We start from the raw sequence: 26924 nt of genomic DNA, 5'->3' as shown, positions 1-26924 counted from the left end.
GGAGGACCTGGGGCAGAATAGGGTGTGGGGAATGAGGCTGGCAGAGGAGTCTCAGTGGTTCCTAGCTCTCTGGCTTGAGCAATTAGTCGATTGTGGTGGTGTTTAATGAGATAGGGAAGAAAAAGAGGCAAGGGTGAGTTTAGAAAGGGATGGTGAGTTCAGTGTTGGGTCCACTGGATTTGAGGTGCTCAAGAAATGGGCCTAAGCGGCCAGCATGGAGATGAGCTTGGATGTGAACCAGGGATATCTGCATCAAAGGCACATATCACTCCATGCAGAGTGTGCAGTGCACACAGTTAAGCTACTGAGGGCCAAGGAGGGATCAGAGAGGACTCCTGTTCAGGGCAGAGCCAGCAGCTGGGAATAGTGAGGAGAAGAGAAGGCTTAATCAGGGAGGGCTTCCTGGAGAAGGCCATTGAATGTTGTGTTTTGTAGATACCAAGAGAGGGTAAGGTCTGAAGGGGTCCTTGAAGGCCATGATCAGCAAGATTATTTGACTTGCCCAAGGTCACACAGCTAATAAGTGGCAGAACCAGGATTCCAACTAGGTCTGCATCACTCCAGGGTCTCTGTTCTCAACCCCACAGGATGATGCTCTCAGTATATGAGGCCTGGTGTGGGGAGAAGGAAGGGCCAGGAGCTACAGAGTGTGATGGACTTAGTCTCTCCTAGTTCAGACCAACTTGTCTCACCCTGTATGTGATCAAATCCCAAATCAGCAAAGAGATAGCAGAGTTTTGACCCTCACCTTAAAATCCCAAAACATGAGAGTTGAGATTGTCCTAGAGATCTGACTCTGGGTACAGGGTTGCCCTTGAATGTAGGTGGCCTGGGCAATTACTTAGCACCTGTGAGCTGATGTGCACCTAGAATCTCCCTTGCCCTTCAAACTGGTCCATCACCATGCCTGAGAGTCCATTGGCACAACCCTGACTTTGGAACAGATGTTGCCTGACTGGTCTCTTCCCAGGAAGGAGCACATCTTTGTCCCCTCCCACTTTACACAGAGGGGACTTACCAGACACTTTTCCCCTGGGCAGAAGGGGCAGAGGTCCCTGGAGGAAATCCTTCCTCCTTGCATCGCAGAAGGCTAGTCTGCCATGCGAGGGACCGGCTCGCCTGACAGAAGGGCAGGGAGCCGCTGGGCACACCAGGCTGCAGCGGTGGCAGCAATGGCAAATGCCAGCAGCTTGCAGTGAGTATGCAGTGTCAAATGGGGTGCATTACTTTCTGTGCAAATTAAAAATTAAAATTAATCAAACACTCAAATTGATTTCCTTCCCGTCTGTTTGCTCTACTGTGCCAGTCAGATCCTGCCTGCCCATCCCAGTACTTCCCAGCTTCACGCCAGGGCTGGGCAGCTCAGGCTGCTGCAAAGATCTCTGCGGTGAGCCTTGGGGAACTACAGGCACCTTATTCCAACCTTAAGAAATTGAGTAAGGGTCAACCCAGCTAGGTCTCTGAGCCTGAGACCCCGTGTTAGGCTTGGAAAGGTGGGCAGGCTGGAAGAGAATATCAGTTTGGTCCGAGGGAACACCTGTGCTGGGCTGGGAGGCAGAACCCTAGGGAATACTCATGAGGCCATCATTAATTGACATTATAAGCCTGGGCAAGTCTTGTCGCTTCTCCCATCTCAGTTTCTCCATCTGTGGAATAAGGAGAGAGAGGTAGAAGGAATAAGTCCCTCCTGGTTCTAGTGCTGGCCCATGGGTTGAACTCGCCTTCCCTGGAGACTGACCCCAACCCCATCCCCCTGCCCCAGCCAGCCAGGATCCCTGGCCTCTTCCCTTCCCAGCCAGCCCCTGATCTGCCACTTACCAGCTGTGCAGCCATGGGCAAGTTACTTAACATCTCTCAGCCCCAATTTCCTTATAAGTAAAGTGGGGATGATAATACCTGCATGTGGAGGGAGATGAGCGCGCAAGAGTTTTACCTGGATCAACACCCTTGGCGGGAAGGGATTAAGGGAAGCAGGATGGGGCAGAGAGGGAAGCTGGGCTGTGATGCAGTTACAGCACAGAGCCGTGGGGATCTCTGGACCTGAGCTCTCTTTGTGGGGTTGTCCTGAGTTGGGGAAAGAGGTCAGGCCTTTATCCCTTGCTTTGACCAGTTGTTAGATGCAGCTGCCCAAGGAAGGGCAAGGCCTCGGGCGGGGAGACTCTATTCAGCTGAAGGACAGGTGCTCATCTGTGGCCGGCCTGCCTCAACACTCCCAGCTGCAGGGAGGAGTGCTTCAGCCTGCAGGGGATCTGCGTAGTGCACCCTGTGCCCCCTGTCCACTGCAGACAGTTGAGAGAGGTCAGTGCGAGGGTTCCCTGGAACAAGGTCATGAAGCCTGGCGGAGGTCAACTCATAGCAGAGAGCAGTCACTTTGTTTAAAAGGCCTCAGGGCCCCTTCTTTCCTCACCTCCACAGCCAGATACCCCCAAGTCTTGAATTTTTAAGTATCTACCTTTGGACCTCTCCACCCCCTCATCTCCTTACCTGAAGATGTACCCCACAGCCTCCTTTCCAGGCTTCAACCTCCAGATTCACCCACTCCATCCATCTTCCCTGTAGGAGCTGGAGGAAGTGCCCACAAATTCAGATCTGAGCATCTGTCTCCCCTCAAAACCCTTCGAAGTCCAATTATCCTCCCGAGGCATTCAAGGACCATGGTGACCCAGCCCTGATCCCCTGCCCGGCGCCTCCTCACCAGTGCACCCCGCTGGCTGTTCTGCTCCTCCCTTGACAGTGTGGATGCTTCATTTTTCTGTCTGTAGGAAGTTCCTTCCTTCCCCCTCACCTGCCTGCCTTCCTTCCGTCCTTCCTTCTTCCTTTCTTCCCTCCTTCCCTCCCTTCTGTCATTCAAGTACCATCCATGTGGCCAGCACATACTCTCGGAACCCCTGCAGTGGCCAAGCCTGGGCTGGCAGGTGCTGAGGGCTCAGAGGGGGTCCCCCGCCCTGCCGTCCCTTGCTCCCCCCTCCCGAGGACCCCTCTCCTAGGCAGTGAATTCCTATGCATCTTTCAAGGGCCGTCATTCCAGGGCCTCTTTGGGAGAGCCAGATCCAGCTGATGCCAGCCCCGGTAAGTGCAGGAGGTCCCCTCCTTTCCTCTGAGGCTCAGGGCCTGGTCCTGTGGGCTCCCAGCTCCTAGTTCTGTGATCCTATTGGCCACCTTGACAGTGCCCACTCCAGAACTTGGGACCTTGGCCTTCTCCTGTGGATGTGGTTGTCCTCATGCCTGTCTGGCCACAGCCTGTGAATCCTCCGAGGACAGCCCCACAGGGCCTGGCACAGAACACACCATCTGTGAGTGGGAGCTGAAGTGTAGACCTATTCCCCGAGTTGTACACACACACTGCCGGGTCCCCAAACTCCTCCTGCCCCACTGGCCTTCCAAACTGCAATTCCAACCTCACCTCTCAGTACTAAGCAGGGTCATCTATCTGCTCAGATCCCCAGTATCCTCCACTCTTGCTACCCCTGGCACCATCCTCCACCATGTGATTGCTGGACTGCAGGTCTCCAGTGTCCATACTGGCCATAACCTTGTGCTTCAGTTTCTTTATCTATAAAATGAAGATAATCCTTGTTCCCACTTCCCTCGGCTATAGCGTGCCTTCACTGAGAAGGCACACAGGATAGGCTTGTGGATGCAATGCACTTCCCCACGGACAGGTAGGTGTGATTATTGTAGAAAAAGCTGATGTGACAGAACTGTGGATTGACCCAGGTGTTCCGACAAGCTGGCCTGGCCCTGCTGACCTGGGGACAGGTCCTGCAGGGCCATCCCAGCTTCCTTAGGATGGGTCCTTAATAAGATAAATCAGGTTCAGAAGCAGAAATTATAACTCAGAGAAGAGAGCCTCCCACATGGCAGAGAGTAGTGCTGCTCAGGGAGGGAGCAAGCTCTGAAGTGCATCCTCCCTCCTCCAGCTGCTCTCTGCACCAAGGCAGCCCTGGCGGATGGAAGAGAAAATCAAGGTTCAGTGTGCAGTCCCAGGATTTGAACTGAGAGCTACTGTTCTTCATTCCTTCCACGAACACTTACTGAGGTCCTGCTCCATGCCAGGCGCTGTGCCAGGTGTGGGGAATACAGATCAGAGAACTTAGAATCTAGAGAAAGAAACAGACAGAACTCAAAGGGACAGAACTCTTTACATTGCAAAAAAATGAAAAAATTACAACCAAGACAAGTACTATGAAGATCTATAGGGCTGTTAGGTTGAGGCTCAGTCTGGTCTTGGGAGTAAAGAAAGGCTTCCTGCAGGATGTGATGTTTGACCTAGCACCAGAAGGTTGGATAGGCATTAACTTGGAAAAGCGAGGGGCTCCAGAGAGGGACTATCACGTGCAAAGGCCTTTTTGTGGGAGGAAGGAGAGAAAGCCCCTGTGGCCAGAGCATAAGGAGAGGGAACTGGAGATGGGGCTGCACGGGACCAGGACAACAGGTTCTCACAAGCTCTGCAAGGAGTTGAGGGTTTAGCCTGGTGGCTCTGGGCTGACCCTGGAGGTCTGAAGCAGAGGACAATGTCCCCACTGTTCCTCCAACCACTCCAGAGCCCGCCACTTAGCATCCTGCACCAGCGACCACTTCTACCCCCTTCTTCTGATGCCCCAGCTGTAGCACAAGGTGGGGCATGCCAGGGACTCAGATTTGGCAGCTTAGCTGGCAGAGTGGTGAGGGGGGCAGATCTTGGCTCAGCTTTCACTCAGACTCCACCTGAGGCTCAGAGAGTGTGTTACCTGTCTGAGTTTGCACAGCAAAACTGGTGTCATAGATTCCCAAACACAGATACAAAGGCTAGGTGGCTCCCAGAATAGAAGAGTGGGAGAAATTGATGGGGATGTAGACTGCTGCTCTGCTTACATGTCAGGGACTCCAGGGGAAGGCTGTTTGTCTCTGTTTGACTTCCCTAGGGCCAACCTGGAAGCCCTGGGAAGACTCTGAGGAGGCGTGTTGAGCCAGAGCAGGCAACCGCCATGAGCTCATCTCCTTTGAGGCCCCCAAGGAAGTCTGGTAGGAAGGCAGAAGGAAAACGGCCAGGGAAGGAGGTAAAAGGGAGAGAGTAAGGGCCTTTGGGAAGGTCCACAAAGCTAAGGCCAGGTGTGTGGAAGGAAAAGGACATTTTCTGAATGTCTCTTGTGTGCTGGGTCATTCCTGTGTGTTATTCCTCATGAATTCTTCACCAACCTCCTTGGTGGCTGAGTATTTATTCCCATTGTACAGAAGAGGACACTGAGGCTGGAATTGGCACTGAGTATGCCTAATAAGAAAGTCTAGGGTCTTTGCAGGGCACCTAGATGGGTGGGTGCCAAAGTCTGACCCTTCCTGGACTCACATCACCACCACAGCGAAGCCTGGGCTTCTCCCACTTCCAGCTCCGGTCAGCAGGGGGAGGCTGTGCTGCATCTGGCTGCAGAGATTGGGTGCAGAGATTGGGACTGAGTTTAGAAGGAGAGGAGAGGGGGCCTCTTTCAAAAGCTCCTGGAACTGGGGAGCCCTTAGCTGTGCCTCTGTGAAGGATGGAGAGGGCTTCAGCCTAGCTTAGCTTAGTGGCAGCCCCACTGCTGCCCCAGAACAAAGCTGAACCTCCTCACTCAAGGCTCTTATAGATTCTCTTCCCCCAAATACATGCATCTTTCCCTACTTCCCACTTCTAGGTCTTTGCACATGTTCTTCTCTTGGCATGGAATGCCCTTTGGGCCCAGCCAACTCTTACTCATCCTTCAATACCTGGCTTCAATGTCACCTCCTCCAGGAGCTTTCCTGGACTTTCTCCATCCCCCAGAGTTTCACCATACCTTCTGCTCTCTCATTTTTGGAGGGACATAACACCAAATCAGAGCCACAGAGATGATGGAAGCCAATGTCCTTCCAAGGAAGGATAAACTAAGGCCCAGATAGAGGCAATCATTTGCCCAAGGTCACACAGCAAGAGTGGGAGGCCACCCTGTGCCCTGTTCTCTCAGCATGACAGGTGTCCTTATCCTGTGCTCAGATCCGGACAGCTGCTTCCCTGATTCTTCCTCCCCCCACGCCCCAAGTGCTGGGCGCCCAGCCGGCCTGCACTGCTCACACCCCCAGCCTGTCCCTAGGCTTAGCCACCGAAAAGCACTGAGCGCCCCCTGGATGGCGTGGTCCGGGCAGCTCCTGACAGCCCTTCTCCTTGACTCACCTCCAGCCTCGGAGGGCCGGGCTCACTGGCGGCTGACAGGGCGCCGCCCGCTCGACCCCGGCTGTACCACTGCCCCGAACTGTCCCAGAGCAGGAGGACGTCCTCCTCGGCGCCCCCGGGTGGGGCAGGTCGAGCCCGGTGCGCTATCCCTTTAAGCCCGGGCAAGATGGGAGCTGTCAGCGACAGCCGAGGCTAGCGCGGGACGTCGTCGCCCGCGAGGCCGGAGCTTGGATCCGCGGAGCGACCGGAGAGCGGAGGGGGCGGCGGGGCCCGGGCGCGGCGGGTCTCTTCGCCTCCCACTGTGCGCTCGAACCCTGGGCCCTGCGACCCGCGGGCTGCACCCTATGTAATGCGGAGGATGTGTGAGCCAGCGCAGGGCGGTGGGGAGGAGGAGGCGCAAGAGAGGGCGTCGGCAAGATAGACCTCGAGGCAGCGGGAAAGACAGAGGACGGAGATCGGGGCGGGTGCAGGTGGGAGAAAGAAGAGGAGATAAAAGAAAAGGCAGTGACAGAATAGGGGGAAAGAAAGGAGCGAGAGAGCACGCTGCGGCGGGAGGCGGCGCAGGCGAGGAAGAGAGAGCCGGCGCCTCGGGGTGGGAGCGCCGGAGACCGGAGTTGGGTGCGCCGGCCAGTGAGCAGGCTGAGAGCTCGGCCGCGGTCCGGCTGGGCGCGGTGAAGAAGCAGGGACGCCCGCAGGGGACCCCTCTGGGAGCAGCCGGTGACCTGAGGCGGGGCCAACCTGGTAGCGGACGCAGAGCCACTCCTCAGGCCCCACGGGCCGCGCTCTGGGGACTCCGGCGGGCCGGGGCCAGGGGGCCTTTCGTGAGCGCCTCAGGAGGGCGAGAGTCGGGAGTGAGGAGCCGGTTGTGCGGCGGCAGCGGGGGTGTGTGCGCGCCCGGGCGTGCGCGTGTGTGAGCGCCCAGGCGGGTGGGAGCGCGCGTTGGGGATTCTGCTGGCATCGCAGGGTGGAGAGCAGGAGGCAGGAGTAGGGCGCGCAGGGGAGCGCGGGGCCCTCCCGCGCACACGCACACAGCGAGCGCGGATACACACACACACACACGCGCGCGCGCGCGCGCACACACACCCTCACGCCCTCCCTGCCTCGCTCGTTGCCGCGGCCACCATCTCGGAGCCGAGCCCTGCGGAGCGGGAACTCGAGTCGGAGCGGGAACCGGAGCGGAGCCGAGACGGGGAATGCGGCCCTGGAGTGGAGCCGCGCGCGGAATGCGCGCCCGGGACGGTGAGTGTGGCCAGGCCGGGACGCTGCGGCGGGGCCAGGGCGGCCGGGGCGCAGGCCACGGAGCTGGGGTGTCTGCCCGCCGGCGGCGCCGCGTGCGCGGCCTCTGATTGGGTGGGAGCCTCGGGGGCAGCGGGTGGGGGTGGGGTGTTGGGTGCGCGCCGGTGGGGGGCGTGCACGCGCGGAGCTGGGGACGGGCGCGCTCGGCACCCTAGTCGTTGACCGCGCTCCCGCCCGCTGCGCGGCACCGCCTAACCCTCGCATGCCACCAGAACCCGGGCGACTTGGAGCAACTTTGCATGCGGAGGCAGAGGATGGAGGCGCTTTTATGGTGGAACTCTGGCCTTTCTAGAAGAGAACGCGAGGGAGGAATGAGGAGGGGGCGCGGGTTGTGCCGCCCGGCGGGCCAAGGGGTGTGTCTCTACCACCCGGTCAGCTCAGCCACCGGCTCTCTGGGACACCGGTCCAGCCCCAAGGCGCCTCTCTGGAGCAGCTCCGGGCGCCGGACTGCTATGACCCTGCCAGGGTCGGGCGGGACTGCGCGGAGACAGCTTCCAGGCCCAGGGGCCGCGAGGTCGTCTTTGCAGCCAGGCTGAGGACCGGGCTTGAGGTGGGGGGAGTTGGGAGACGTGCCCCTGTGTGTATGTGTCCTTAAGCCTTCTGCTCCGTGGGACAGGCGGCTGGAAGAAGGGAATTGCCCGAAAGGTGCATTAGTACTGGCCCCCAGGAGCTCCCAAAATGCTAGAGATTACAGGGGGAACCTCTAGGCCCTCAGCCTGATGCACTGCCGCTCCCTATTCCTGCTTTGCTTGGAGCCATGCTTCTGCGTGCTTCAGTCTGTATGATGAGGTTGTGGCTGTGCTGTACCCCGCTCCCTGTATTCCCCCCAGCCCCCCTCTTCTTGGAGTATCCTCTCACAGTCTTCCTGTCCACTGCTTACTGCTTCAAGGAACTTCCTAGACACCCTTTCCCCCTAGCTCCTCACCTCCTCCTCCGCCTTCCCCTCCAGCCCTCCCCACAGTAGAAGATAGGTTGGGGAGATGTGGTCCAGGATGGTACCTCTGAAAAGGAGGCAGCCCTTTGTCCCCAGGACTGAGAGGCCCAAGGAAGGGTCAGGTCAGGCCCCCTGCAGGCCCCTCCCTGTTACCAAATCCTCCTTGCTTCTGGGGCATATTCCTCCTCTGGGAAGCCTTCTTTGATTGCTCTCAGATCCTTCCAGCTTGGGATTCTGGGTTGGAGCAGTTGAGTTCCCCAGCAGCCCTTGTCCATGTGCCCTCCTTCCTGGCACTCAGTGTATGAGCCTGTGTGGTTAGAAGTCTTGTTCTCAGCCTAGATGCTGTGTCGAGGTATGTGATGTTGGACCAGTCAGTATTTGGGTCTCTGGAGTATGGTAATATCTTGTTTGACCAGCTTTCAGGCTTAGAGCTCCCTTCCACTTCCATTACCCCTCTAGAATCTCTCTACCACCTTGTGAGAATGCAGGGGCCATGGGCACACTTCCTCTCCATTTCACAGAGGAAGATTTTGAGGCAGGAGAGCTGCAGTCTCAGGGCAGCCCCTTTCATTGTGAAGGTGTCCTTTAACCCTGGTCTTTGGTGTGGGCGGGAGGGGGCAGGAGGGCCCTCAGACCCTCTTTATTGACCTGGCAGTGGGGGCCTGCTGCTGGGGGGGGTCTCCCCAGGGCAGCTCTCTTGCTGCCTGTGACCAACACCCTCTCCAGATGGGCAGGGACGTGGGCACAGCCATTCTCAGCCTGATTCTCCCTGGCTTGACCCCAGCCTCATTAACCTTTGCCTCCTAGATTTGGTACCAGAGTCTGCCTGGGCTCTTCTTGATGGTTTGCAATTCTTGGCACTTGGATATTGGTATCATTCTAGGAGTCAGAGAAGTTTCCCCACCCCCAGCCTGGCACTCTAGGTCAGGTCCTGGCATTGTCCTCCTGTTTGGGCCCCCAAACCCTTCCCACTCTCCTGAGATCTCCATCCTGGAGTTCCTGTGTGGGTCAAAGAACTCGCCTGAGGTAAATGGGCTACCCACCTGGTCTAAGTGTGCAGGGGGTGGAGGATGGAGTCTGGTGGCTATAGGGACCACTTTCTCCCCAAGTGGTCTTCCTGAGACACAGGAGGCTAGAATAGCTGTCAGCTCTAGGCAGGCCTCTGTGACCATTCCCCCCAGCCCAGGCCTGATGACAGCCTGGACTCATCCCCAGAGCCACTCAGATCTCTGAGGTCCTCAGGTGGGGAGAGCTGTTGCCCAGGAGTGACCAAAGCTCATCTAGGGGCTCGGGGGTGCTGATGGCCTGCTGGGTCCTGTGGTGGCCCCTCAGCCTCTTTGCTGGCTTCACTCTGGGGCAGCCCCTCTCTGCCTCTACCCCTTCTTTTCTGCCAGCTCTCACTGATTCAGTCTTTCTTAGCTGTCATTTCTCTTTCTCTCTTTTCCTCTCCCCTCCTCTTTATCCCTTTGTCCTCCTGTGGCTCCCTGACCTCTGGACTTTTGCCTTCTGTGTGTTGACCTGATTGATGCTCTGGTTGATTCCTAGGTGGCTGGAGAATGGCCAGATGTCTGTTTGGCCCCACCCCTGCCTTCAAAGTCTGCCTGAACCCTGATTCTTCTGCACACCCCGCCCCCACCCCAACTGACTCCAGCAGGATGAGCCCTCCATATGGGGCCTCAAGCCTTGGGGAGGGAGAGAGCAGGGCACCTCTTTAGCCCCTGATCTGTGCTGTCAGGGGTAAAAATCCCAGCCAGGTGCTCCCAACCCCCACTGGCTGCCCTTAGGAAGACAGTCACTCCCTGCCCTAAACCGCCTGACTAGGAAGGGGTGGTGCTCAGTGTGGCCCCCTTAGTTTCCCTGTCCAGCCAAGCTCTGACCCTGCCATGTTTGTGTTTTACATTGTAGCAAATTCAGTGATAAGTTGTTGGCTGGGCTGGGCTTTGGGGTAACTTGAGGGGGTAAAGTTACCCCTGACCGCTCAGGCCTCCTTTAGGGGGAACTGGGGACCACTCTGGCCAATCAATCTCCTCTGTCGGCTTCCAGGGCCTAGACATCTGCTCCCAAGAATCATGCCTTGCTTGGCCTTTCTCTTCACTGCCTGGAGCCCTACACTTGAGGCTCACTCCACAACCAGGGTCATCTCCTGGTCTGAGGCCTGGGCTGAGTACCGGGGATACTGATGACAAGGTGGGCCCCTCCCTGGATGGGCTCTGAAAGGGGACACAGACATCTACCCACATCCCTGGGTATGAGGCAGACTGGGCTGGGCCCCTGCAGAGGTACAGGGGAGGGAGGCTGGCAAAGGGTAATTTCAGATGGACTGGAAGGGCTGCTGCAATTTGACCTGTTTGGATGTTTCTGGTACTTGGTAGATGCTCAGTAAATATGTTGAATAAGTGAATGGAGAATGTGACTGCGTGAGGGCTTTCCAGGCAGATGGCACAGTGTCAGCAAAGGCACAGAGGCGGGAGGCGCCAGGCACGGGTGGAACGTGTTTGCGGTGGAGTAGTTCACGCGGGGCAGCAGGCATGGAGCAGGCTGGCACAAGACGGAGGAGGATCTTGAGTGCCCGACTGAGGAGTGTGGGCTGATTTCGTATTCAGGGGTTGTAGGGTTGAAGTTCTGGAGGGACGCGATCAGATTTGCAATTTAAACCGCTCCCTCTGGCGGTAGTGGGAGGGATTGGCCAGGAGAGCCAGAGGCAGGGAGGCAGTCCTGAGGCTGCTGTGGGAACCCAGGCTGGTGGTGAGGGCAACATCAGGGACAGACGCCTTGCCAGCCTTCACCAGGATGGCCAAGGGGCTGTACATAGATCCCCTCCTGATGGAGGATGGAGAGATTTGGGCTGGGTGGGGAGTCAGGTGGGGTGATATAGGTCATCAGAGTAGGGCAGGGCCTCAGTATCACCATTCCCACCACCTGGGCCCACAGAGGTGGCAGGCTTCTTGAAGTCATAAAATACTGCCTTTAGTACTGGCCCTCCCACTGTGTGCACTTGAGCAAGTCCCCGAGGTCCCTTGGGCCTCGGTTTCTATGTCTGTAAAATGAGTAAGCTTATTTGTCTCCCTGGAGACCTGGAATGAGTTTGGGTGGAAGTTAGTGACCTTGGAAGTGGGATACAAAGGGAAGGGGCAGAGGGGTGGTCAGCATTGCTATTTGACAGAGGGAGTTTGAGGCCCAGAGAGGGGCTGTGACTTGCACAAGTTCATAAAACAAGTTGAGAGCAGGACATTCCAGTCTGGGATTTTCCCGGCTGCACCTGTGGCCTGCTGGGCAGGGGTGAGTGAGGTGGCCCAGGCCTCAGGGCCTTTGCAGAGGATGTCCTCAGGCAGTTGCTTCAGCAGTCCAGCTGTCAGGGAGCATATTGGGCCATATGGCCACATCAGGGGAGGTGCCAGGCGCTGAAGGAGGGATAGCGGCTGCCACCCTGGCCTTCTGGATCTGTGTGGGCACTGCCAGCCACCAGGGTCAAGGCAGGAGGAGGCCAAAATGGAACCTCGGTGTCCAGGTCGGTTTGGACATGGAGGTTGGGACTTGGCAGGTGGCCCAGTTCTAGCACCCATCTGCCAGGGCAGCCGGACAGGCAGCTCCATGCCCAGCACTGATCCAATTAGCTCAAGGCCAGCTGGGCTAGCCACCCCCACCCGCATTCCACACTCAGCTCTGATGGCCCTACTGGTCCACAGGCCATGGGGTGGCACGACACATCTGATGTCAGGGGCTCAGGCCTCGGTGGAGTATACGTGTGTAACATGCGGCCTTACCCTGAGCACTAATTCTGTAGCTCTGAGATTTTGGGGTGTGGAAATGGGCCCCTTGAATCAGCCTGGTGTGATCTGAAGGACCTGGGCTTGGATGCCATCTGGAACTGAGTTTGAATTCAGACTTAGCCACTTCTGAGCTGAATGAGCTCGGGCAAGTCAGTTCACTTTTCTGAGCCTCAGTTTCCTCATCTATTACGAGAGAATGCGACCTACCTTGTAGGGGTGTCATTAGCATACTTTGAGATAATACGTGTAAGTGTGTACTAGCCTGATACACTGCATCTCAATAAATGTTAGCTTGTACTTTGCTCTCTGCTGGGAGAGGGAAGTGAGTCCTGTTGGAGTTTCAGTCTCCAGGCTAAAGTAGAAAGGAGCCTTATTATTATTATTTCCCAGGGCAAAATTTGCTGAATAAATTTCCATTAGTTTTTATACTCCCTCCCGCATTTAGTCCTCATGGTAGTTCTGGAGAGGAGGCAGAGAGCACTGTCCCATTTCACAGATGAGGAAACTTGGAAGTGATTCTTCAGAGTCACGCAGTGAGTTGGGCTTGGCCCTGTCTCTGGGCTCCTGGTCCAGGACTCTTGTTCCATCAATATGCTTCCCAAACTTTGGAGGGAGTGGGTCTGTCTTCAGCGAGGTCTGTCTAGACCAAGCTTGGGGATTCTAGAGATTCCCTGCCTAGCCCTGTCTCCATTACAGGTGCAGGGACAGGCTGCCATGGCGACAAGCAGCCAATCCCAGCTGGGATTGGTATGGGGGATGCTCAGCCAGGCAGCATTTGCTGCATTTCTCTGTCTGCCCAGCACAGGGTAGGGGCGGGGGTGCCAGGGAGTGAGGAGGGGTGGGCCTTTACCTCTCGGGAAGCCATGGCCATCCAAGGCAAGCCTGGCTCAGCCTTCTTTTTGGGCAGGTTGGGGAGAGCACTGGGCTCACCACTGACCAGATGTGTGACCTTGGCCAGGTCTCTGTCTGTCCATCTTTCAGCCTCTGCCTCCTTTTTTGTAAATTGGAGATAATTCTCTCCCTGCCTGCCTCACAAAGCTGTGTTTGAGATTCTACTATAAATATATGTTTTTATACAAACATCATCTTCCACAGCTGTGAGTCCAGGAGTCCCCAGTCCTACATCTGATGGTCCTGTAGTCATTCAGTGATTCACTTGTTGGGTGCTTCCTGGGCCCGGCTGTGCCAGCTGCTATGGGGACAGAGATGAATAAGACCAGCCCTCGCCCTCTTGGGGCAGGCAACCTGGCAGTAACTGTGGACTCCATGGCATTTAATCATCTTTTCAAGCACATGCTGGTTGTCATGCCCCTACTCAGCACCCTTCAAGGGCTCCCCATTCCCTCAGACTGGCATCCAAACCCCTCATGTCTTGCACAGTCTGACCCTCTGCCCCAGCCATGTCCCTCCGTATTCCTCTCTGCACCCTGCCTCCAGCCAGATGCCACTTAGTCTCCCCTTCACACACACGGTGGCTTTCCTTCCTCCAGGTTTCGTTTTGCTGTTCCCTTTGCCTGATTCCTTCCTCCAGCTTTGCCCATAGGTTGCACACACTTTCAACACTCAGCCTAAATGCGTGTTTAACCCCTCCCCCCGGTCACCCTTACTGGGAGTAGCCGCTCCTTCCTGAGAACTCTGAAACCAGTGTGTCTGCTTCACATTTAGCAAATGTTCACTGTGCAGCTGCTGTATGTGAGGCCTATCGTGTGCAAGGCCCTTGATGTGTGGCAGTTGGTCTCTCTTCATGGCCTGGGAATGCCTTGGTGGCAGGGACTTGGCTTATCCATCCTGGGTACCTGGCCCATCCAGGGACTTGGGGCCAGATGGGCTGACCAGGGCCTCAGTGGCCACTGCCACTTCTTTCTCCCCTTGGGCCTGGGGAGGCCGGCTAGGCCCAGGACATCTGTTTGAGAAGCTCCGAGTTATGGGTGGCTTTTCTGCTGAGGTGCTCACCACAGATGGCCTTCCCTGCCCCTGCAGGCTCTGCCAGGCTGGGGGGGGCGCCTAGTCACAGGCCACACATAACTCTCCCCGATGAATTGCATGGCATTCAGCAATTAGCGATTGATTATCTGGGGTACTGATAACTCTTCCGTTATCGATCAGCGGAGGCAGGCCTGGCCAATGCTGCTGTGGGTCAGCTGGACCTGGCTGGGAGATTGCGATCATGGCCATTTATTCCTGACCAGGAAGCTCGATAAATAGGATAAATAGGAACCAGAGAAAAGGAGGTGCCGGCCACCCTCTCTGATTCATGCTGCCAGGGTTGGCGTAGAGGGATGAGGCGGAGAGGGAGGGGGCACACAGGGAGCTTTTGCTCACTCCTGCCTCCCTCTGTTCCTACCTTCCCTGTTCCCCTTCTAGTCTCTCCTGGCCTGGGTCTCAGCTTTCCCATCTGTTAAATGGGGATTTCAGTCTCTTTGTGGGGTAACACTGTACCTTTGAATGAGATGGCCAGGCAGTCACTGACTTGTCTTCATTTCTGCCTAATGGGCAGGGGCATTCTGAGGCTCAGAGAGGCCACGTGAGGATGGAGTCAGCATCATGACCTCTAGCCCAGGGCTGCTTTGCAGAAAGGACACGGAGATAGTGGGCAGGAGTGGGGTGGTCAGTCAGAAGACAACAGTTGCTTCACTGAAGCACTGTGTCTTGCTTTTGAATGTGCTGAGGCTTCTAAAAGTGGGGCTTGGACTCAGTGGAATTTGTGAAAAAGCGATTTCTAGGGAAACCACATAAAGGAGATGGCAGGGGGGTATGTTTAACCTACTTAAGAGACCCAGCTGCCTTTCCGGCTCGCCAGGAGCAGGCAGCATTGTTTGTGAGGCTCTGGCTCATGTGACTGAAGCTTTTTTTTTTTTTTTAAACTTTTTGTTAGGAACATTTTCAAACATACAGAAAGATAGAATAGTACAGGAGACTCCCATATATTCGCTCACCTAGGTTTAACAATTGTTGACATTTTGCTTTATCTTTTTTTTTCTGAAGTAGTTTAAAGTAAATTATAGACACCGTGACATTTCACCCCTAAGTATTTCAGCATCCATTTCTAAAAAATACAAGAAAATTCGTCTAACCTCAAGTGGTCACATATTTCATTTTATCTTTGAGAGGTGAGAATGCTTGAGAGATGAGAAGACAGGCCTGAGAGGTGACCTGGCCTGTCCAAGAGCACATAGCAGAGAGAGGTAGGAGAGGAGAGGTGGGATCTGACCCCTACAGGTGTCAGCCCAGGGTGGGCAGAGACAGTGAGGGCAGGGGGAGGAGGTGAGTGGTCTGGAGCTGGGCAGGTGGCTGAAGCAGGATCCCCCTCTAGGGGGCTGATTCCTCTGGCTCAGGCTGTAGCTTCCACCTGGAAATATCCTTTTCAGATAACTGTATCTTTTCTTTTTGTTTGCTACAGGGATTAATCAGGAACTGCAGTGTCAGGAAAATCTAAAGCAATTTCTTGTTTATTGTTTAATTTAGGAGACAGTTATCAGGCTCTGGCCATGCAGGGCCCGGGAGCCTCTGCTGGCTCAAGGAGCAGGGCTGCCCCTCACCAACCCCCTTGGAGGGCAGTGGGGAAGGCAAGGGGAGGGCTGCCTGGAGGGAGGACTTAGGATCCTAGCCTGGACAGCTGGGGATCTGGGGGAACTGGGGCTGTGTGTGGGGGAACTTGGGGCTGAGCCTAAGTTCTCGGCTGGGCTGAATCCCCTGTAGCCTCAGAACAGAGATGTGAAGTGGGGCACAGAGGGGAGCGCTCCTGGGGCATGTGCAGAAAGGAGGTGGGGGCAGTGGCTGCCTCCAGCCGCACCGAGGAGCCATCCTTGGCTTTCCTGCACGTGCCCAGTCTCCTCCCGGGGGAGGGAGGACAGGTGTCCTCTGCCAGCCTAGGGCAGGCACAGGTCTCCCTGGGCTTCCTTGTCTCCTTAGGGTGACCCTGCCCCCTGGCACTCATACATACTTGGGACTCTTCATTCTGCCCTTAGTGCCCTTGGTGACTTGGGAACACCTCCTGACTCTGTGAGGGTCATCGAGGTCATGGGCATGGAGTTGGAGAATGCTGGAACTAGAAAGCAGCCTCAGAGATGACCTCATTTTCCTTTTATGTTTCAAATAGGGAAATGGAGGCACAGGGAGTGGGCAACCCCATCTTGGGTTTCACAGTGAAAAAGCATTACAGAGCCTCAGCAGTAAGTCAGGTGTCTGGCTTCTCAGTCCCAGGATCCCCTCCTCCTGGGTCATGTGGACTTGTGGTTCGGAGAGACCAGTGCTCCCTGAAGTGCAAAGAGGCAGAGGCGGGTCTAGCTGGGAAAAGGCTGTCAGTCATCCCGGGGGCGGGTACCAGGTTCTTAGGACCTGCCCTTCTGTCTGTGTATCTGTGTGTTTGTGCGTGCACACACACACACACACACACACACACACACACATCTAATTACCTACCAGTGGAGAGAATGGGTGTGCAGGTGGAGGAGGAGGCCTCAATGGGGTGTCCTGAGGCTCAGCCACCTGGGGCTGGGACTGTGCTTCTATGCTCCCATCTCTGCCCTCACAATGAAGAGAGCCCTGATTAGTGCCATGCTTACTGTTGGGTTTATTTCTTGAGGACTAGGGTAGGGGCAGTGGGCAGTAGAGGCCCCTGGGAGGAAGGTGGCCAGAGGGAAAGCAAGAGACAGAAACACCAAAGCACCTTCTGATCCCTGGTCTACAGCCGCACTGCACCGCCAGGCCCTCTGTCAAGTCTGAGTGTTCTTCGCAGCTGGGCATTCAGGGAAGGACAGGAAAACACCCCATCCTCCACCGAGTGGCTCAGGGAGGGCTGTGTGACCTGGGGCATGTCACTGCCTCTGCTGGGCAAAGTGATGCGGCGAATGGGCCTCTTCTGCTCTCAGAGTAGGGCAGGGAGGACTGGCCACGGCTGTTGGCCCATCTGTTGGCTGGTTCTTCAGCCCCTTGCTGGGTGGGCAGTGGGCTGGAAGGGATCACAGGACATCAGCAGGTCCTTGTTGCTCCCACCCCCAGGCCTTTCCTCTGCCCTCCCAGTGCTGCAGGGGAGGAAGGGCACTGTGCCTGGAGTCCAGGGGGCAGGTGGGACAGAACCAGCTTCTGCTCCCATGCTGACTGTGTGCTGGAGACTCTGCAGGGCACTGGAAGAGCGCTACCTTTGTTAGCACATGTTACTGCCCTGCAAGCTACCTTTGTTAGCACACGTTACTGCCCTGCAAGGGGGGGCGTTATGGACTCCATTTTACAGGTGAGGAAACTGAGGCTCAGAGAGGTCACCCAGCTGGTCGGTGGTGGGACTGGGATCTGAGGCCGGAACTACCTGACTTTGCTGGACAACACTGTCTTCGAGACTTCGTTTCTGCTGTCGGCTCTGCCGCTAACTGTCGTTCCCTGGGCCTGGGTGTTTGCCTTTGTCCGGTGAGGCTGAGAGGATGGCTGAGGGCTGGGCTGCAGCCACAGGCTGGAGAGAATGGGTGTGCTTCCAGTTCCGTCCTCCACCTGACCTGGGAGGTTCTCAGGGTTCTGGCTGAGGCCTGCTGCTGTTCTTAGAGGAATCCTTCCTAAGCCAAGCAAAGTGAGAGGCTCCCTGGCACTGTGTGTGGGGATAGGCCCTCCAAGTGTGTGCAGAACCCCTCGACACCTCCTGCACCCTCTGCCCCAGCTGGTGCGTGCCTTCTGTGCATTAATCAGGCGACGGCAAGGTGGTGTGGGAGCCTGTGTGCACGTGTGTGGGCATCTGGAGGCCTGGAGAGGCACACTTGAGGACTGAGTGTGAAATTGGGCAGAGGTGAATTTATTGAACATCTGCTAAGTGTTAGTCACAGTGCCAGGTGCTTTACATACCTTACCTCAGTTAATCCTAAAAACAACCCCATGAGATATGTACTATTACTATTCCAACTTAACAGATGAGGGAACTGAGGCTTAGAGAGATTGAGGGACTTGCAAAGGTCACACAGCTAGTGAGTGGAGGAGCTGGCATTTGAACCTGGGAGCATCTCCTTCTAATGGAGGCAATGTCTTCTGTGTGACAGACAGAGGGGAGGTCTCTACTGCAGCTAGGAAGGAGGGAGTTAGGTTTCAGGAAGATACCGCTGGTGTCTGCTCTGTATTTATAGAGAGGAGGCCAAGGGTCAGGTGCGGGGTGCAGGTGGGGAAGGGGTGGTTCAGTGGAAGAGGCCTGGTTGGAAGTCTAGCATATAGCCTAGAGGCTTGTGTCCTTGGCTCTGTCATTTAAGGGTCTGCGCCCTCAAACCTGCCTTACCTCCCCCTGAGAGGATGGGTGCACACTCTGTATTGTCCCTTCTCAGGCTCAGGCCTGGAGGTGGGACTGAGCAAGGCTCCTTGGAAAACAGTCAGGGCGGCGCACCATGTGGGGAGCGTCCAGGATGAGGCTGGAGAGGGGCCCGGGCTGTGCAGGCCTCCAGTGCCAGCTTCTGGTGGTGGATGTTCTCCGGAGTTTGAGCAGAGCCAGGTCTGAGGACTGGCAGGATGGATCTCTGGTGGCTGGGGGCTGGCTAGTGGCCCTGGGCCATGGCTGGTGGACCATGGAGAGAGCAGGGTCATCTGGGGCTTCTCCCCTCCTTGTCCTAGCCCCGCGGGTGCAAGTAGGGGTGTAGGGGGTGGCTCGTCTTTCCTTGTCTCCCATTCTCTGCCTTCCCTTTTCTTGCCTCTGGGAATGTGGAGTAGGAGTGGGGGTCTCTGGCCCCTCCCAGGCCCCTCCCTTGGAGGCTGTAAATATTTTATTTCCACCATCTCTGCTGCTGGAAATTGCTGCTTTTAACACCTTTTTTTTCCTTTTGCTTCATACAAACGAATGCTGGAGAAATTCTGTGCTGGGCGCTTACTCTGTCTCTTCTGCTCGTGCCCAGAGTCCCCTCCAAAAACTCTAATTGCTTTTAAGCTGCGATAGTTGGCAAAAGCAATTTTCTTTACATTATGGAGAAAGGAGGGGAAATCCACCACATTTTCTTCTTCCTTTTTTTTTTTTTTGACTCTAACCTTTCGTTTTGAGTTCCTCCTCACTGCTGCTAAGGTTCTGGGAGAGAAATGGAGTAGAAAGAGGTGTGGACAGGGAGGCAGAAGCAACCTGGGACAGGGCATTTTGCCTCTCTGAGCTCCAGTTTCCCCACTGACAAGGTGGTCGAATGTCCATTCATTAAGCAGACATTCCCTGAGTACATCCACTGGAAGGAACTGGAGGGTAAAGCTCAGCTCTCTCTTTGCTGCTGCATCCCCAGTACAGACCCTGACACATAGTAGGTGCTCAGTTGACTGGATCAGTAGCTCTATTGTGAGCCGGGCACTTTGCCAAGCACTGGAATGCACGGGATGAATCAGACGCAGCCCCTGGCCACGAGAGCTTGCTGAGGGGAGGGGAGCCGCCACCCAGACATAATCACCGTATTTCTGAGTTGTAACACAGGTGGGTACTGGATACTTAGGAGTGCAGAGCAGGGGGGGCCAGGGAGTTGGGAAGCGCTGCACAGAGGAGAACTTGGGCTGCACCTTGAAGAGGGGGTAGGAATTTGACAGGTGAACCAGGGCCAGGGAGGAGGAAATTCCAGACAGGAAGTAACATGTGCAAAGACCAGGGGTGGTCAGCGCTGGAGCTGAGGGTGGGGTCAAGCCAGGGAGGAGGTGAGGCTGCCCAGGTGGGCCTGAGTTGCCTGGGAGAGCTTTGCATGGGAGTGGCGAGTTTGCACTCGGTCCCTAGGGTAATGGGGAGTCCTGGGAGGGTTCTGAGCAAAGGACATGTGGGAATGATCCCTTTGGCTCCACAGAGTGGGAGGGATGCTGCCTGGGAGGCTGGTCCTGATGAACCTGTGGGGGAAGGGAGGCTAGCAGTGTGAGCTTGAGACAGACAAGGCAGGGGACAGGGGACCCAAATCCTGCTTGTGCTGTGGTGAGAGGCAATCCAGGCCTTCCCTGGACCATGGGGTGGGGGTCCCCTGGTGTAGCTGGGGTGGCCGGCATCCAGTCCACAGGCCTCCTCTGTAGCCATGGTCAATAAAGCTTGCTTCGTTCTTGGTTCCTCAAGGTGTACAACCCTTTACAGTATATAGACCTTGGAAACATCCCCTAAGGTGAACAGAGCAGGAGGGCATTCCTCACTGCCAGGTGTAGGCCAGGCTTGCCCCAGGCTTCTGCAGGCAGGTGAGATGGGGTGTGGACTTGAACCCAGGTCTCAGGGCCCCTCCCTGACTGCCTGTACCACCTCTGCTGCGCCCCCCTCGGCCCCCAGCCCTCTCCACTCCTCCCCTCTCGAGCCCTGTGCTCCTTCCCTGTTTGCAGAGTGTGTGGGGCTTTTCAAAAGCATTAATGATAGAAAATAAATTGGAATCGGAGAGGAATCATCGCTGGGCATTCTCGGAGGGCCGCCTCTGCCCTTGTGTCTCTCAGCCATATTGAAGCCAGCAGCCAGACCAGAATATGAATGAGTCTGGGGCCGGCATCGCTCTTAATCTGTCAGGGAGCCCTCCCTGGCCAGACGGCACTCACCAGCGGCAAAGCTGTTTGCAGTGAGGCCTCAGCGACTGCTGGGCATCACTGACCAGGACTGATTTCTCTGGGACAGAGTCACAGTCCTTGGCTTTGGAGGAGGGGTGGAGGGGGCCTTGCACACAAGTGCCACCCCCCCCCCCCAGCCTCAAACCCTCTACCGGGGAAACAGCTTTGAGGCCAGCCTAGGGTGGGGTCAGGCATCTCTGCCCAGGGCAAGGGGGCCCATGCCAAATTGGCTTATCTGAATTCCTCATCTGTGTGTTCAAGGCCCCCTGTGTGAACTTGGCCTTCTTTGTCCTGCCTCCTCTAGGAAGCCTTCCTTGATCACTACCCAGCTTCACACTGGGTTTTGTGTTTTCAAGCTCCTTGTGGCCTCTGGAGCAGGGGTACACACCTAGTGCCTACAGAGGGCAGGCAGGTGATGAGCAGGGCAGGCTGGGTGTGCAGCAGCAGGGGGAGGCGGAGTCTGGCCGTGTGAGGCACAGCTTGTGAGCCCTGCCACAGGCGCTTTCACACGCAGCTCTGCTAGGCGGCCTTTGCTCCTTTTCATCTGCCAGCTGGTGGGGAGCGACTTGAGGGCAGGCCCTGCCTCTGTCCCCACAGCCTGTCTCCCCATAGACACAGGCACGGGCTGGGCACCCAGGCAGTTTTCCCGGGAAGCGTCAGAGGCTCCGCGGGCCTGGGGAATCCCTCAGAGCAACCTTCCTGTTTAGAGATGGGGAAACTGGGGTCCAGAGATGGGGGAATGGAAAGGGCCCCGGTTCTGCTCTAAGCTGACTGTACATCCGTGCTCTTCCAACTCTTCCAACAGGAGGAAGAGGGCAGTTTTTATACCTCTGTTTTAAATAGCAAGAAACTGAAGCTAGTGGTATTTGGATTCAGGGGGACACTCAGGCCTGCATTTGAATCAGTGTGTTAGATACCCAGTGTCCGCTGCCTCTTTCTGGCAGGATTGGGGTGCTGAGGTGGGCACCAAGTCACCTGAGGGCGGTGAGGCACATTTGTGCCCAGAGCAAGCCCAGCCAGCAGCAGGAGGCCTGGGATCCTGGCCCAGATCTGCCACCAGCTCCCTGCGTGACCCAGCACAGAGGGCTACCCCCTGTGCCTCAGTTTCTCCAAGCCAGGCTGAGAGAGGCCCCTGGAGGGGTCAGAGAGAGTCCAGGGGGCTCCACTGAGCTCATATGCCCTGGCCTGGCTGCCAGCACTATTCAGTGCTTCTGTCTAGCCCCTGGGCTCCCTTGGCCCCAGTCCAGGCTTGCTGTGAAACCTCTCACTCCAGTCCTCTCTGAGGTCCCTGTCATGTGGGAGATGGTGATACCCAAGAAGGGCTTGGGCTCTGCAGGCCCAGTTGGCAGTGTGGGGTAGCCCGGGCAGCCTGTCCCCTTCCCGGGAGGGAAGAGGGACTCAGGCCACCACCAGGTGGGAGAACTGTATCCAAATGCAGGACTGGATACAGCCCTGTAGTCTGAGCCTCACCCCTGCGCGGCCCTTCCTTTCACCCGCTCAGAACAGGCTCCCAGGGTCCACCTTGTATAGCCCTGGGGTGTAAGATGGGGATACTGAGGCCCAGAGAGTCCGAGAATGAGACTCAGGGCTGACACTCACCGACTCTGACCTCTGCCCCGTCCAGCCTCCTCCCCAGGCAGCCCCGCTCATCTTGGACAGCTCTTGTCCTTGCTCAGAGCCAGCATCTACTCCTTGAGACTCTTGCAGGGGTCCTGGTTGGGGCCTGGAGCTGCAGAACCTGTCCTGGCCCCTGCCCGCCAACACCAACCACGGATGTGCGTGCAGATGTCCAGCCCCTGGGACCGCTTTCCTCTGGGGGACAAGACTTGCTCCGTTCCTGCTTGATGGTTCTGATTCTTTTTGGTCTGTGGGCCCCTTGGGGAATCTGATGAAAGCCATGGCTCTATACCTGAAACAGGCACACTCCCCCTCCCCGAACCGTGTGTTCACACTCACATCTAGGTTTGTGCAGCTGCAGTGCTCACAGACCTCCTAAGTTCCCCCCCTCCCGGGGACCCCTGTTAGGAACTCCCGCTTTAATCAATTCCCAGGTGACGTGGTTAATGTGACCTGTCGGACTGCCCTAGGATGGGAAGCTAGGTGACTCAGTCCCCCACGCTCTTTCTGCTCCACCCTGCTGCCTTACGAAGGTGCGCCTGGCTGAGTGCTGTGATAACCCACTCATTCTTTCCACAAACTTTAGTCCATGAAAGCCCCTCATCTTCCTCCTAGGAGGCAATCACTGTACCGTCTAAATATTGTTCTCCAGCCTTTTGGGGCATAAACCAGCAAACTGCTGTTTATAAAAATGGCTCATTCTGAAATAGCATTGTACAGCTAGATTTTTTTTCATATTGTTATACATAGATGTGCTGCCTTCTGTTGAGTGGCTGCAGAGTGTTCCATACTATGGATGTGCTGTGTTTTGTTTAAACATTCCCTTATTGATAAACATTTAAGCCATTTCCTTTTTACTCTCACCAGCAATGCTGCTATGAGCATCCTTGAATATTTATATGTGAGTGCCTGTGCTATCATTTCTGTAGAAGCGCCTGAAAGTGGGATTACTAGGTTGTAGGGTGTGTGGGTTTAAAACGTTATTCGATATTGCAAAATTACCCTTACAAACTTTGAGCCAATTCCCCTTCCCTCCGATGGTTCATGAGTGTTCATTTCCCCACATCCTTGCCAGCACTGGTTGTTACCAATCATTTAAATTTTTCCCAGTCTGATGGGCAAAAAGATAGTATCGTGTTGTTTTCATTTGCATTTCCCTGATTGCTAGTGAGACAGAACATCTTTTCATATGTTTATTGGCCAATTTAGTTTTCCCTCTGTGGATTTCTAATTCACTGCCAATTTTTCTCTTCTTTTGTCTTTTTTACTTATTGATTTGTAGGGGCTCTTTGCATATTAGTGATATTCTCTTCCAGCATCTCACTTGCTTTCTAATTTTGTTTATAGTGTCTTTTGTTGTACAGATGTTTTTACGTGTTTATGTAGTCGGATTTATCAAACTTTCACTTTATGGCTTCTGGATTTAATGTCTGGCATAGACGGCTTCCCCCACTGTATAAGATTTCATTTCAAATAAAAATTTTATTTCTGAAAAATCTTTGCAAAGCCCTGGTTTGTGGGCTCCTCCTGGCAGCTGCAGCGCCAGCTCGGGCAGGCAGTGATAGTCCCATCTGCCTATTCATTTCATCTCTCTGTCTTGAGCTTTGGGGTCCCAGTTGCTCTGCCTCTCCTTTTTGTGTCTCTACTGTTTTCTCATCCCCAGCTGGTTCCCCAGTGAGCAACAGTAATTAGGGGTGGGCGATGGTAGGCGTGGCAGCACTCAGTCGGTTGGGACAGGATGGAGGCCGGTTAGGGACATGCCCCCCTCATCCACCCTTCACCTGCCAGCCCAGCCCCAAGTCACATGGGCTGGCAGGACAGCGCCTGGCCCAGTTCTCTCTCTCAGAGACGCTCACTTCTTGCTGGGAGTCTGAGGGAAGACTGAGCTAAGCCTCACCCCTCCTCCAGCAGGAAGCCTTCCCAGGCAGCTCCTCCCTCCCTGTCCGCAGCCCTGGGCCTGGCCCCTCCCTCCTGCCCTCGCTGGTCTTTCCCCTTCCTGCCTTCTCGGTGCTCAGCAACCTTGGGTCCACCTGGGTGCCTCTCAGGGTCTCAGTTTCCACCTGTGTAAAATTGGTCCCGGGAATGTGGACCGGCTGCCGGGAGGCATGGCCCATGTTGGGTACAGCGGAGCTGTTGGGTTTTCCAGGCCAAGCTCTGGAAGATGTTGTCCCCTCAGTACTACCTCCACCAGAAAAACCTCCGCAGGAGAGGATTTGTGTGCTGCTGCCAGAGGTCGGGACTTGAGTTTCACGAGGGTGACAGCCAATGACTAGGGCTCACTTGTTCTCTGCCCCATCCCGAGCCCAGTGCCATTTGGCTCATGGGAGGTGCCCAGGAAGGGAGGAATGAGAGAGGAAAGAATGAACAATGCAGGAGGATGCTGAGCCAGGGGAAAGGAGGAGGGCAGCCAGGGCACTCACTTTCTTTGAGCTTCTGTGTAGCAAGGTACTTTCTCATGATTCCTCATTTCTGGGAACTGGGGTTGCAAATGGGGAACACGCCCCATGATCTCCTGGAGGTGAGGGCCTCACACTGGAGGCCTCTGTGTGGGGGCTGTAGGGGGCCTTGGGCTGAGGGAGCAGTTGGGAGACAAGTCGGGGAAACCTGGAAGTCTCTTTGAAACATGGCCCAGAAGCACATAACTGAAATCTTCGAGGTGACCTTCCCTGGGCTCCTGCAGCCCCTTACACTTCTGTCCCAGCATCCTCCCTCTGACCGTGGCGGACTGTCTCCTCTCTGAGCTCCTGGCATATTGTACTTCATGTCTTTTTATCCCCGTCACCAAGCACAAAGTAGGTGCTTACCAGCAGTAGAATGAATGAATGAAAGAAAGAAAACCCACAGGTATAGGGTAGAGGGTTCAGGTCTGGGAGGAGGAGACCTGGGTTTTGGGCTTAATTTTTTGGCTGACTTGCTGGGTTGACCCTGACCCTCACTGGGCCTCAGTCTCCCTTCTGTACAATGGACATGGACCTTTCAAGCTTTGAGATTCTGTGACTGTTGACCAGAGCAGGCGCTTGTCTCTGTTTCTTACACACACACACACACACACACACATGTGCACACAGGTATATACACATGCCAGTACTATCCTCTTTGATCACAGTGTTTTCTGAGCACCTACTGGGTGCCAGCCCCCCGCAGTACTGAACCCACTCTGGCACATCCTGAAGTAGCTGTTTCCGTGGAAGCCTCACATTCCCCAGGGCGTGAGTTAATTCTGCTGAACACACAGGCATCTGATTCCCAGGGCTCCCTGGGCTCCACGGAGGAGTCGGGGAGCCAGGAGGGAAGGTTGGAAGCCTTCCCACCTCTGCTACGGTTTCCTTCACCCCTCCTTGGCTGTCGGGCCAGCTGCTAGGATTTCATGTCCATTCTGGACTCGGCTACAGGCAGGCCTTGTGTCCAGGAGAGCTCCCAGCTCCCACTGCGTCTCCTCCTCTGCCCCAAATCATTGTCATGCTCTGCCTGTGGTCCCATTTCCATAGCAACTCCTTGTGATGCCACCGAGGAGAGTGGGAGCTTTAGAAAGGTTTGGGGAGAAGGGAGCGGGAGGCCCATTCATTATCTTGGAACATGGTAGCTGGGGGCTTGGAGCGGTGCTGTGGGGATGGCTTGCCGTGCCAGCTCAGGTGGAACTGGGCTCAGGGCTGCCAGCCAAGTGGTCTGGAGGTCTGCCTGAGTCAGGGCTGCTCGGGTTGGCCTGGGCCTTGCTGGCTTGTGCCAATCTACAGGGAGCCAGCTTGGGCGGCCACTCAGGACACCCCTGCCTGGATAGGCCTGGCTTGGAAGACCCAGTACTGAGGAACTGCCCAGAATCTGGCTACCCCTTTGTCCTCCAGGATCAGCAGCCATGGCGGGGCATCCCTGGGACCTGCTGGCAGCAGGGCGCATACACTGGGGCTGTGAACTGTGGGGCTAGGCAGGCCCTCTCTTGCTGGGTCCTCACTGCTCGTGGCTCTGTTATCAGGATGGGAAAGCCAAGGCGGACCGTGGAACCTGCTCGAGGCCCATTTCTCTGCCTCCTTCTTGGAGGAGAAGTTGGCAGTCCATGAAACAAGAAGACTTGCCTCCAGAGAGTCCTTCCATCTTTACCTACCACGTAGCTAGAAATTCCACCGTTTGCATCTTAGACTTGATGGAATGTTGGCTTTGGGAAGGACTCAGAGGCCTATGTTATTACAGCCTCCTCTGAGCCCCAGCTTTCCCATCTGGAAGGCCTTGTATGTCCCCCTGGGGACCTGGGCCTGTGCTATGTGGTACCATATGAGGAATTAAGAGAAAAAGGAGGGGTGGCCTGGCCTTTCAGGGAAGAAGAGGGAGCAGCTGCTGGGAGCCAGGCCACGTTAGATGCTGACTTTCTGCATGTCCCTCTCCCCGTCACAATTAGAGTCACCTCTGGGTGCCACCTGCACTCATGCTTTCTCAGTGCTCGTCTTTGCGTTGACTCAAGTTTGAAGGTGGATCAAGGAGCACTCCTCAAGCCGCACATCCATGAGATCACAGCTGTAATATGCTTGCCATTTTTTTTAACACATGGAAAAATAAACACGCACCTATGAAAATCAAAATGCCTGTCTGTGCACCACCTAGAATCCCCGTGTGCGCCTCCGGTAACGTGTGTCCCACACTTTGAGAAACTAATTGG

At 55.8% G+C, this 26924-nt stretch overlaps 1 protein-coding gene across 1 annotated transcript in view; it reads left to right on the top strand.

The window, feature by feature from the left end:
• Positions 1–6623: 6623 nt before the first annotated feature.
• Positions 6624–26924, top strand: part of LINGO1 (leucine rich repeat and Ig domain containing 1) — a 184071-nt gene continuing 163770 nt past the window's right edge. The window contains exon 1 of the mRNA XM_072950964.1: positions 6624–7402. The gene's annotated coding sequence lies outside the window, so the exon portion shown is untranslated. The remainder of the gene's footprint in view (positions 7403–26924) is intronic.

This window comes from Vicugna pacos, chromosome 27 (genome assembly GCF_048564905.1).
Source record: "Vicugna pacos chromosome 27, VicPac4, whole genome shotgun sequence".
In the NCBI taxonomy this organism is placed as follows: domain Eukaryota; kingdom Metazoa; phylum Chordata; class Mammalia; order Artiodactyla; family Camelidae; genus Vicugna; species Vicugna pacos.
Note: the sequence above shows the minus strand (reverse complement) of the source record. Positions and strands in the feature narration are given on the sequence as shown.